Source organism: Eschrichtius robustus, chromosome 6 (genome assembly GCF_028021215.1).
Source record: "Eschrichtius robustus isolate mEscRob2 chromosome 6, mEscRob2.pri, whole genome shotgun sequence".
Lineage (NCBI taxonomy): Eukaryota > Metazoa > Chordata > Mammalia > Artiodactyla > Eschrichtiidae > Eschrichtius > Eschrichtius robustus.
This window is the reverse complement of record NC_090829.1, coordinates 34,214,803-34,226,369: the sequence shown is the minus strand read 5'-3', so window position 1 is coordinate 34,226,369 and position 11,567 is coordinate 34,214,803. Positions and strand designations below refer to the sequence as shown.

The 11,567-nt window shown below is 36.9% G+C and overlaps 1 non-coding gene across 1 annotated transcript; it reads right to left on the bottom strand.

Annotated features, from left to right (window-relative positions):
- Nucleotides 1–886: 886 nt before the first annotated feature.
- LOC137766855 (small nucleolar RNA SNORA57) lies at nucleotides 887–1,035 on the bottom strand. The gene has a single exon (XR_011074389.1). It is a non-coding gene; the product is annotated as a small nucleolar RNA SNORA57 (small nucleolar RNA).
- Between the last annotated feature and the right edge of the window lie 10,532 nt (nucleotides 1,036–11,567).

Sequence of the window (11,567 nt, the reverse complement as noted above, 5' to 3'; positions counted from 1 at the left end):
GACTAATGTTACCCAACTGAACTTGGGTCGGCTTCCCTAACATGCAACAAAGCCAATCTGCTGATGCTAGGTTGCACTAAAAAAGTACAGCATTTTTCGCAGGGTGCCAAGCAAGGAGAATGGGCAACTAGTTCTCAAAAGACCCCATCCCCGTCAGTGGCATTCAGGGGACGGTTTTTCAAGGCAACATTAGGAATGAGGATTACACGTTGTGATCAGCTTGTGGACGTTTTTTCTGATTGGCTGCTGATGAGGTAACAGGGTGATGTTTCAGGAACCTTAATTATCAGCCTGGTTCCAACCAGGCTGGGGTCTGTGTGCTTGTGGTCAGCATGTAGTCACCATCCTCCACTTTTTTTTGGTGGGGTGGGGGAAGGTCTTAGTTTCTGAAGAACAAATCAAAGATATGCATCAGATCTTTATCTGTATCCCTTCAGGAGGAATCAGGGGTCCTGTGACTTTTTTTTTTTTTTAACATCTTTATTGGAGTATAACTGCTTTACAATGGTGTGTTAGTTTCTGCTTTATAACAAAGTGAATCAGCTATACATATACATATCCCCATATCTCCTCCCTCTTGCTTCTCCCTCCCACCCCTCTGGTAGTCACAGAGCAACGAGCTGATCTCCCTGTGCTATGCATCTGCTTCCCACTAGCTAGCTATTTTACATTTGGTAGTGTATATATGTCAATGCCACTCTCTCACTTCATCCCAGATTACCCTTCCCCCTTCCCATGAGCTCAAGTCCATTCTCTACGTCTGCATCTTTATTCCTGTCCTGCCCCTAGGTTTGTCAGAACCTTTTTTTTTTTTTTTTTAGGTTCCATATATATATGTGTTGGCATATGGTATTCGTTTTTCTTTCTTTCTTTCTTTCTTTTTCCACCGTATCCCAGCACTTGAGGATAGAACCTGCAGACTGGAAGCCACTGGTACCGAAGACATGACGCCGAGGGGGCCAGAGCCCTTTCCCTCTACCTCTGTACATTACGCGCACCGGGACCGCAAGCCCGATCCCCGCCAAGAAAAGGAGGGTTATTTTTCTCTTTCTGACTTACTTCACTCTGTATGACAGACTCTAGGTCCATCCACCTCGTTACAAATATCTCAATTTCGTTTCTTTTTATGGCTGAGTAATATTCCATTGTATATATGTGCCACATCTTCTTTATCCATTCATCTGTTCATGGACACTTAGGTTGCTTCCATGTCCTGGCTATTGTAAATAGAGCTGCACTGAACATTGTGGTACATGACTCTTTCTGAATTATGGTTTTCTCAGGGTATATGCCCAGTAGTGGGATTGCTGGGTCATACGGTAGTTCTATTTTTAGTTTTTTAAGGACCCTCCATACTGTTCTCCATAGTGGCTGTATCAATTTACATTCCCACCAACAGTGCAAGAGTGTTCCCTTTTCTCCACACCCTCTCCAGCATTTATTGTTTGTAGATGTTTTAATGATGGCCATTCTGACTGGTGTGAGGTGATACCTCATTGTAGTTTTGATTTGCATTTCTCCAGTGATTAGCGATGTTGAGCATCCTTTCGTGTGTTAGTTGGCAATCTGTATATCTTCTTTGGAGAAATGTCTATTTATGTCTTTTGCCCATTTTTGGATTCAGTTTGTTTGTTTGCCATTAAGCTGCATGAGCTGCTTGTAAATTTTGGAGATTAATCCTTTGTCAGTTGCTTTGTTTGAAAATATTTTCTCCCATTCTGAAGGCTGTCTTTTCATCTTGTTTATGGTTTCCTTTGCTGTGCAAAAGCTTTTAAGTTACATTAGGTTCCATTTGTTTATTTTTGTTTTTATTTCCATTTTCTCTAGGAGGTGGGTCAAAAAGGATCTTACTGTGATTTATGTCATAGAGTGTTCTTCCTATGTTTTCCTCTAAGAGTTTTATAGTATCTGGCCTTACATTTAGGTCGTTAATCCATTTTGAGTCTACTTTTGTGTATGGTGTTAGAGAGTGTTCTAATTTCATTCTTTTACATGTAGCTGTCCAGTTTTCCCAGCACCACTTATTGAAGAGGCTGTCTTTTCTCCATTGTATATTCTTGCCTCCTTTATCAAAGATAAGGTAACCATATGTGCTTGGGTTTATCTCTGGGTTTCTCTCCTGTTCCATTGATCTATATTTCTCTTTTTGTGCCAGTCCCATACTGTCTTGATTACTGTAGCTTTATAGTATAGTCTGAAGTCAGGAAGCCTGATTCCTCCAGCTCCATATTTCTTTCTCAAAATTGCTTTGGCTATTTGAGGTCTCTTTTGTTTCCATACAAATTGTGAAATTTCTTGTTCTAGTTCTGTGAAAAATGACATTGGTAGTTTGATAGGGATTGCATTGACTCTGTAGATTGCTTTGGGTGGTAAAATCATTTCCACAATGTTGATTCTTCCAATCCAAGAACATGGTATATCTCTCCATCTATTTGTATCATCTTTAATTTCTTTCATCAATGTCTTATAGTTTTCTGTGTACAGATCGTTTGTCTCCTTAGGTAGGTTTATTCCTAGGTGTTTTATTCTTATTGTTGCAATGGTAAATGGGAGTGTTTCCTTAATTTCTGTTTCAGATTTTTCATCATTAGTGTATCGGAATGCAAGAGATTTCTGTGCATTAATTTTGTATCCTGCTACTTTACCAAATTCATTGATTAGCTCTAGTTTTCTAGTAGCATCTTTAGGATTCTCCATGTATAGTATCATGTGATCTGCAAACAGTGATAGTTTTACTTCTTTTCCAATTTGGATTCCTTTTATTTCTTTTTCTTCTCTGATTGCTGTGGCTTAAACTATGTTGAATAGTAGTGGTGAGAGTGGGCAACCTTGTCTTGTTCCTGATCTTAGTGGAAATGGTTTCAGTTTTTCACCATTGAGAACAATGTTGGCTGTGGGTTTGTCATATATGGCCTTTATTATGTTGAGGTAAGCTTGTTATTTAAAGCTTGTTTCCTTATTTATTTTCATTTTTGATGATCTGTCCATTGGTGAAAGTGGGGTGTTAAAAGTCCCCTACTATGATTGTGTTACTGTTGATTTCCTCTTTTATGGCTATTAACATTTGCCTTTGTATTGAGGTGCTCCTATGTTGTGTGCATAAATATTTACAATTGTTATATCTTCTTCTTGGATTGATCCCTTGATCATTATGTAGTGTCCTTCTTTGTCTCTTGTAGTCTTTATTTTAAAGTCTATTTTGTCTGATATGAGAATTGCTACTCCAGCTTTCTTTGGATTTCCATTTGCATGGAATATCTTTTTCCATCCCCCCACTTTCAGTCTGTATGTGTCCCTAGCTCTGAAGTGGGTCTCTTGTAGACAGCATATATACGGGTCTTGTTTTTGTATCCATTCAGCCAGTCTGTGTCTTTTGGTGGGAGCATTTAATCCATTTATATTTAAGGTAATTATTTATATGTGTGTTCCTATTACCATTTTCTTAATTGTTTTGGGTTTGTTATTGTAGGTCTTTTCCTTCTCTTGTGTTTCCTGCCTAGAGAAGTTCCTTTAGCATTTGTTCTAAAGCTGGTTTGGTGGTGCTGAATTCTCTTAGCCTTTGCTTGTCTGTAAAGCTTTTAATTTCTCCGTTGAATCTGAATGAGATCCTTGCTGGGTAGAGTAGTCTTGGTTGTAGGTTTTTCCCTTTCATCACTTTAAATATGTCCTGCCACTCCCTTCTGGCTTGCAGAGTTTCTGCTGAAAGATCAGCTGTTAACCATATGGGCATTCCCTTGTTTGTTATTCATTGCTTTTCCCTTGCTGCTTTTAATATTGTTTTTGTATTTAATTTTTGATAGTTTGATTAATATGTGTCTCAGCGTGTTTCTCCTTAGATTTATCCTGTTTGGGACTCTCTGCGCTTCCTGGACTTGATTGACTATTTCCTTTCCTTTGTTAGCGAAGTTTTCAACTATAATCTCTTCAAATATTTTCTCAGACCCTCTCTTTCTCTATTCTTCTTCTGGGACCTGTATAATACAAATGTTGGTGTGTTTAATGTTGTCCCAGAGGTCTCTAAGACTGTCCTCAGTTCTTTTCATTCTTTTTTCTTTATCCTGCTCTGCAGTAGTTATTTCCACCATTTTATCTTCCAGGTCACTTATCCGTTCTTCTGCCTCAGTTATTCTGCTATTGATCCCTTCTAGAGAATTTGTAATTTCATTTGTGTTGTTCATCATTGTTTGCTTGCTCTTTAGTTCTTCTAGGTCCTTGTTAAATGTTTCTTGTATTTTCTCCATTCTGTTTCTAAGATTTTGGATCATCTTTACTATCATTATTCTGAATTCTTTTTCAGGTAGACTGCCTACTTCCTCTTCCTTTGTTCTGGTGGGTTTTTACCTTGCTCCTTCATCTGCTGCACATTTCTCTGTCTTCTTGTTTTGCTTAACTTACTATGTTTGAGGTCTCCTTTTCGCAGGCTGCAAGTTCATAGTTCCTGTTGTTTTTGGTTTCTGCCCCCAGTGGGTAAGGTTGGTTCAGTGGGTTGTGTAGGCTTCCTGTTGGAGGGCACTGGTGACTCTGCTCTGGTGGATGAGGCTGGATCTTGTCTTTCTCGTGGGCAGGACCGTGAGCAGTAGTGTGTTTTGGGGTGTCTGTGAATTTATTATGATTTTAGGCAGCCTCTCTGCTAATGGGTGGGGTTGTGTTCCTGTCTTGCTAGTTGTTTGGCATGGGATGTTCAGCACAGGATCTTGCTGGTTGTTGAGTGGAGCTGGGTCTTAGCGTCGAGACGGAGATCTCTGGGAGAACTCTTGCTGATTGATATTATGTGGGGCTGTGAGGTCTCTGGTGGTTTAATGTCCTTTATTCGGCTCTCCCACTTCAGAGGCTCAGGCCTGACACCTGGCCAGAGCACCAAGACCCTTTCAGACACACGGCTGCTAGTGTTGGAGGGTCTCCTGCAGAGGCAAGTGGTGGCTGTGACTCACTGGGGTCAAGGACACTGGCAGCAGAAGTTCTGGGAAGTACTCCTCCCTCACATTCCTTTGCTGCTTTGTCTTTGTCTAGGAAAGCTTCAGGTGATCAAGGGAGGTACATCCCAAACTCAAGGTGTTCCTGACAGTGCTCAGAAACCTGAAGAAGCATCAGTCTTGAGCAGGAAGCCAGTTCCATTCAAGATCGACCTATGAACCTGGCCACTCCCTGGGGACTTGGTGTGACTCTGTTTTATGAACTGTTGTTTAAGCTATCATTTCTTTTCTTGCTTGACTGCTTTTCCTTTGTTTCTGCATTCCCTCACTTCTCTAATTAGTAACTGCTTGAATCTGCTCTTTGAAACTTGGGCAAGGCCAAACAAGAAGCAGGGGCTGTGGAGGGGCTTATACTTGGGAAGACCCCACAGGGTCCTGCTTGGATTCACTAAGAAGTAGTTTTGCCTGAAGTCACATAGCTGGTGAATATGATACTGGCTTAAAACCTCAAGATTTGGCTCCACCTTATATTGCACTGCTCTTTCAGTGAGTGCCTTAAGTTCAGGTCTTTTGAATTCAAGCCGTTTATTTTTCCACCAAACTGCACTTCTCTCCAACCATGAATGAGAAGAACATTTTCAGATGACAGATGACTCATTAATGCTATTTGACTCAGAACGTAATTATCAGCCTTTAGATCTGCCTTTCTGTTTTGCTCCGGGCCCTATTCCTTTCCTCTTTGCCCTGGCCCTAGAGAACACTCTTGTCATTCTTTGCTTGCCTCCGGTTTCAAATCAGTATCAAAATACTCTTAGAAAGTAATAGAATCCTGAGCTGAGAGTTCCAGCTTCCCGAGGATTCTTCCTAATAAATAGCCTCTTAGCATGTCTGTTTCATAGACCTTTGTGGGAAATTTGCATTTTGATAGAGAACTTCTGAAGATGAAAAGCCTTAACCTACAGACTGACTATCTAATGATAGTATATCAGGTACAAGAGGGCAGTGCCCTCTAGGGTAAAACACAATTAAAGAGGAATAAAAAAGTTTTTCCAGAGATCCGCTGATCTCAGCCTGTAGGCAAATGGTGTCCCAGATAATAGCACACCTGCAGAAGTCTCTACTATGCAGTGAAATAGAATGTGATAACCTTCATGTTTTAGAAGGTGGCAGTTCTGATTCTTAATTTAACCTCACTAGTGATTTTCATAACTAAAAGTTTATAAATTATCTGCAGTGGCCTATTAAATGAAAAAATGGCCCTCCACACCAGTGTGGGCTTCAGCATAGGTGGGCTTGAGCATGATGTGAGTGTGTGGATGGAGGACATAATAGATACTTTTCCAGTTGACCCTTGAACAACACTAGTTTGAATCTAGGGGGTCCACTTATGCGTGGGTTTTTTCAAGAATAAATACTACAGTTTTACACGAACCCAGAACCGCATTGATTGAATCCACAGATACAGAAGACCGCCTATAAGTTATACACAGATTTTCAACTATGTGGAAGATCAGTGCCCCTAACCCCCACGTTGTTCCAAGAGTCAACTCTTCTCTTGTCTCTCTCAAGGGAAAGGCAGTGCTCCGGGAACCTAATACTGTCTTAGAGAATGGATGTGCCACTGTAGGAAATCTGGAATTATTGGCATAATTGAAACATACACACATGTAAGGTGTCTTTTCTAATGCTTCATCATATGAAGGACTTAAAGGTCTGGGGAAATACTTTGGTTGCATTTAATGAGTACATGTGTAAAAGAGGCTTGGGTATGTTGAAAGATTCACTTAAGAACTTATGGAGTATTATTCTGAAAAAGAATAGATGTATGTATATGTATAACTGTATCACTTTGTCCACCTGAAACTAACACAACATTATAAATCAACTATACTCCAATATAAGATAAAAATTAAATTAAAAATTAAAAAAAGAACTTATGGAGTATTATTGAAGTACAAGCCTTTTGTTATATTAAACTATTGAAGTCTTTGACAAGACTAAAATTCTAAGTCCTTTAACAAGATGGAAAAATATCAGTTGAATCTTGAAAAAGACAGAAAAGCCATCTTCTCTCTGGATGCTTCGTTTGAAATGATGAAAAACGGAATTAGACTAGAGGCTTAAGTTTTATAACTATCCCTCTTTAGAACAGTAGAGGTTTTTTTCTTTTCTTTCTCTTAGATAAGGCAAAAGAGATAATAGAGGGTGGCTCAGGAGACATATTAGCCTAAGATCAAAGTAACAAGAGTATGTGTATGCTTAGAGGTCAGTGTTCTAAAAAGGAATAGAACCTAGAATGTTTCCAAAAATAGATGGCAACAAAGGGGAAAAAAAAGAAAAAGGGAAGAAACCCACAACAAATCTGATTAAAAAGAAAATGGGATAATGGATTCAAGAGAATATGTAGTTGATCATTCACTTTTACACAATAGCTCAAAATTTGGAACAATGGAATATCATGACTGGTTTTTCTTTTGCTTTTGGACACATCTTGTCATTTCTTTTGCAGAAGTGAGTGGGATGTGACATAGAGGTTGCTGTAGTTACTCATTTTTAATGAGTTTCAAGACTTACCCAACCAAATAGCTTTCTCACCCTCAAAATTTTTAGAGGGTAGTAGAGGGGAAATTTGTGACTGAAAAATGACTCATCATAACACAAATTTAAAAAATAATTAAAAAATACTTAAGGGATAAAATTTTAATTTATTGAACCATGATTTATGCTTTGATTTATTCTTGTCAAGTATCTGATTTGAGGACATTTAAATAACACTTATTTGAGTAAAAGATATTTAATCCCTTAAAAATGATTTTTTTGTTGTGAGTTTATAACACTTAGCATATCTATTAATAAGGATATGTGATGGTAAAAAATTCAAATACAATTTACAAAAATCAAAATATGCTATCACTTTAGAAAGAAAAATAGTTTTAGAATATTTAGCTCCCCAAAATTTTAAATTACCTTTCACAGTGGGGAAAAAAAAATCTATACTATACTTATGAAAGGAGACTATAAACTTTCTAGTGCAGAAGCAAATGAAGGATGTTCAGAGAAAGTGGCGAAATCTCATTATTTAGGAAACCAAAATAAGAGAGGTTAATGGTTAAAACTAATAAGGATAAAAAAAAAAAAAAAACAACTAATAAGGATGATTTCAGATATCTTTCATGCTAATGATGAGGACATTCAGTATGTTGGAAACCTACAGAAAAATTAGAGGAAAAACAAAATGAGAATAATTTCACCAAGATAGGCTTGAAATATTCATGGCAATAGACATTAGCTCCTTAAGCTGGATTTCCAGTACACTTTGGCAAAATTCTGTTTGATTATTCCTCCTTCAAAGTGAGCCCAACCGTAAATAGCCACTATAATCATGGCTTAAGTTAACGTTTCCAGGTCTTTATTAGTGTAACGTAAAATATTTACATAAATATTTTATTGCTTAAAATAGTTCCAGAGCTACAGAAATACTAAAAATGACGTTTAGGCCCACTGCTCAGTAAGAAACATTCTAAAACAAATTTAGGTATATGTCCATCTATCTACCTTAGAATTAAAGAGTTACAGAAAAAAGAGCACTTCTTCTAGCAACTTCACACTTGAACCCCAACCAAATATGATATATATATATTAAGTCCTCCTACACTTTAGTTCTATGAAAGAGGAATAGACAGATAAGTATAGCCTTTTATAAGAGTTTACTTGGGTGAATAAATGTTATTTCAGTTTTTAATTTTTTTTTACGTCTCAGGAAAATCAACTTAATTCTGAAGCTAGAACTGTGATGTTGATACAATAGCCACTAGCTATGATGCTTTACTAGTCTGAAATGAGAGGTGCTACAAGTGTAAAGTACATGCCAAATCAAAAGACTTAATCTAAAAAAAAAAGTAGAATATTGTATTAATTTTTATATTCATTACATTTTAACTTGGTGATATTTTGGATGTATTGGATTAAATAACTCATCAGTTTCTCTTTACCTTTTTAATATAGCTACTAGAAAATTTAAGATTACACATGTGGCTCACATTGCATTTCTCCCAGATAATGCTAATTTAGACCAAGAGGTCCTTAAGTACGGAATTGTTAGCAAGGTTAGCTATTTGGACATTTTTTTCCTTTGAGAAATGATGTTATATAAGTTGATGGGGTTTCTAAGGAAATTGGCAGAGCCTGCTTAGCCCATCATTGCAAACAGAGTGATCACTACCACAAGACTAGCTATAATCCATCACCATACAGCTGACCCCCTTCATCCACTTTGCCCCGTCTCTCTCCCCTCTGGTAACCACTAATCTGGTCTCTGTATCGATGAGTTGGCTTCTGTTTTATTTTGGTTTTTGAGATTCCACATATGAATGAAATCATACAGTATTTGTCTTTCTCTGACTTACTTCACTTAGCATAACACCTTCAAGGTCCATCCATGTTAACCTTCAAGGTCCATCCATGTTGTTGCAAATAGCAGGATTTCATTCTTTCTTATTGGTAGGTAGTATTTTATTGCATATATATATTACAACTTCTTTATCCATTCATCCATCAGTGGATACTTAAGTTGTTTCCATAACTTGCATTCATCCGTGAGTGGATACTTAAGTTGTTTCTTGGCTATTATAAATAATGCTGCAATCAACATAGGGGTGCATATATCTTTTTAAACTAGTGTTTTTATGTAAATACCCAAAGTGGAATAGCTGGGTCGTATGGTAGTTGTATTCCTAATTTTTGGAGTAATCTTCATACTGTTTTCCATGCTGGCTGCAACAATTTACAGTCCCATTAACAGCGTATGAGGATTCCCTTTTCTCCATAACCTCTCCAACGTTTGTTATTTTTGTATTTTTGATATTAGCCGTTCAACCGGTGTGAGGTGATACTTCATTGTGGTTTTGATTTGAATGTCCTTGATGGTTAGTGATGTTGAACATTTTTTCCTGTGTATGTTGGCCATTCTGTATGTAATCTTTGGAAAAATGTCAACGCTGGTCCTCTGACCATTTTGTAATTTTTTTTTTTTTTTTTTGCTGTTGAGTTGCATGAGTTCTTCATGTTGAATATTAACCCTTTATTGGATAAATGATTTGTAAATATTTTATCCCATTCAGTAGGTTACCTTTTAGTTTTGATGATGGTTTTCTTTGCTGTGCAGAAGCTTTTTAGTATGATGTAATCCCGCTTGTTTATTTTTCTTTTGTTTCCCTCGACTTTTGGTGTCATATCCACAAAAATGTTACTAAGACTGATGTCAGTGAGGTTACTGCCTATGTTTTCTTCTAGGAATTTTATGGTTTCAAGTCTTATGTTCAAGTCTTTAATCCATTTTCAATTACTTTTTATGTATACTCTTTGTTGTTTAATTTCATTCTTTTGCTTGTGGCTGTCCAGTTTTCCAACATCATTTATTGAAGAACCCATTGTATGTCACCGCTCCTTTGTCATATAATAATTGTATGTGTGGGTTTATTTCTAGGCTGTCTGTCCTGTTCCACTGATCTGTGTCTGTTTTTGTGCCACTACCATCCTGTTTTGATTACTACAGCTTTGTAATATAGTTTGAAATTGGTGAGTGTGATACCTCCAGCTGTGTTCTTTCTCAAAGTGGTTTTGGTTATTCGGGATCCTTTGTGGTTCCATACAAATTTTAGAATTCTTTTGTTCTAGTTCTTTGAAGTATGACATTGGCATTTTGATAGGGGTTTGCATTGAACTTTACCTAGTATGGATGTTTTAACAATATTATTTCTTCCAGTCCATGAGCATAGACTATCTTTCCAACTATCTGTCTTCTTTAATTTCTTTCATCAGTGTCGTAGTTTTCAGTGTACAGGTCTTTTACCTCCTTGGTTTAATTTATTTCTAGGTATTTTATTCTTCCTTGATGCAATTATAAATGTGGTTGTTTTCTTAATTTCTTTCATAGTTTTCTAGTATTGTATAGAAACACCACAGATTTCTATAGATTTTGTAACATGTGTCTTTACTGAATTTATTAGTTCTAACAGTTTTTTGGTGGAGTCTTTAAGGTTCTCTAAATACAGTATCATGTCATCTGCTAACAGAAACAATTTTACTTCTGCCTATCTGATTTGGATACCTTTTATTTTTTGCCTAATTGTTGTGGCTAGGACTTCCAATAATATGTTGAATAAAAGTGAAAGTGACCATCTTTGTTCCTGATCTTAGAGGAAGAGCTGAAAGCTTTTCACCACTGAGTATGATGTTAGCTGTGGGTTTGTCGTATATGGCCTTTATTATGTTTAAGGTACATTCCTTTCATACCACTTGAGTTTTTATCATAACTGGATATTGAATTTTGTCAAATGCTTTTTCTGCATCTGTTGAGATGATCATATGATTTTTATCCTTCATTTTGTTAATGTGGTGTATCCTGTAAATGTTGAATCATCCTTGTGTCTCTAGAAAAAATAAATCCCACTTGATCAAGATGTATGGTCCTTTTAATGTATTGTTGAATTCAGTATGCTATTATTTTGTTGAGGAATTCTGAACCTATAGTCATCAAGGATATTGTTGTATAATTTTCCTTTTTTCTGGTATCCTTGTCTGGTTTTGGTATCAGGATAGTGCTGGCTTTGTAAAATGTATTTGGAAGATTTTCTTCCTCTTCAATTTTTTGGA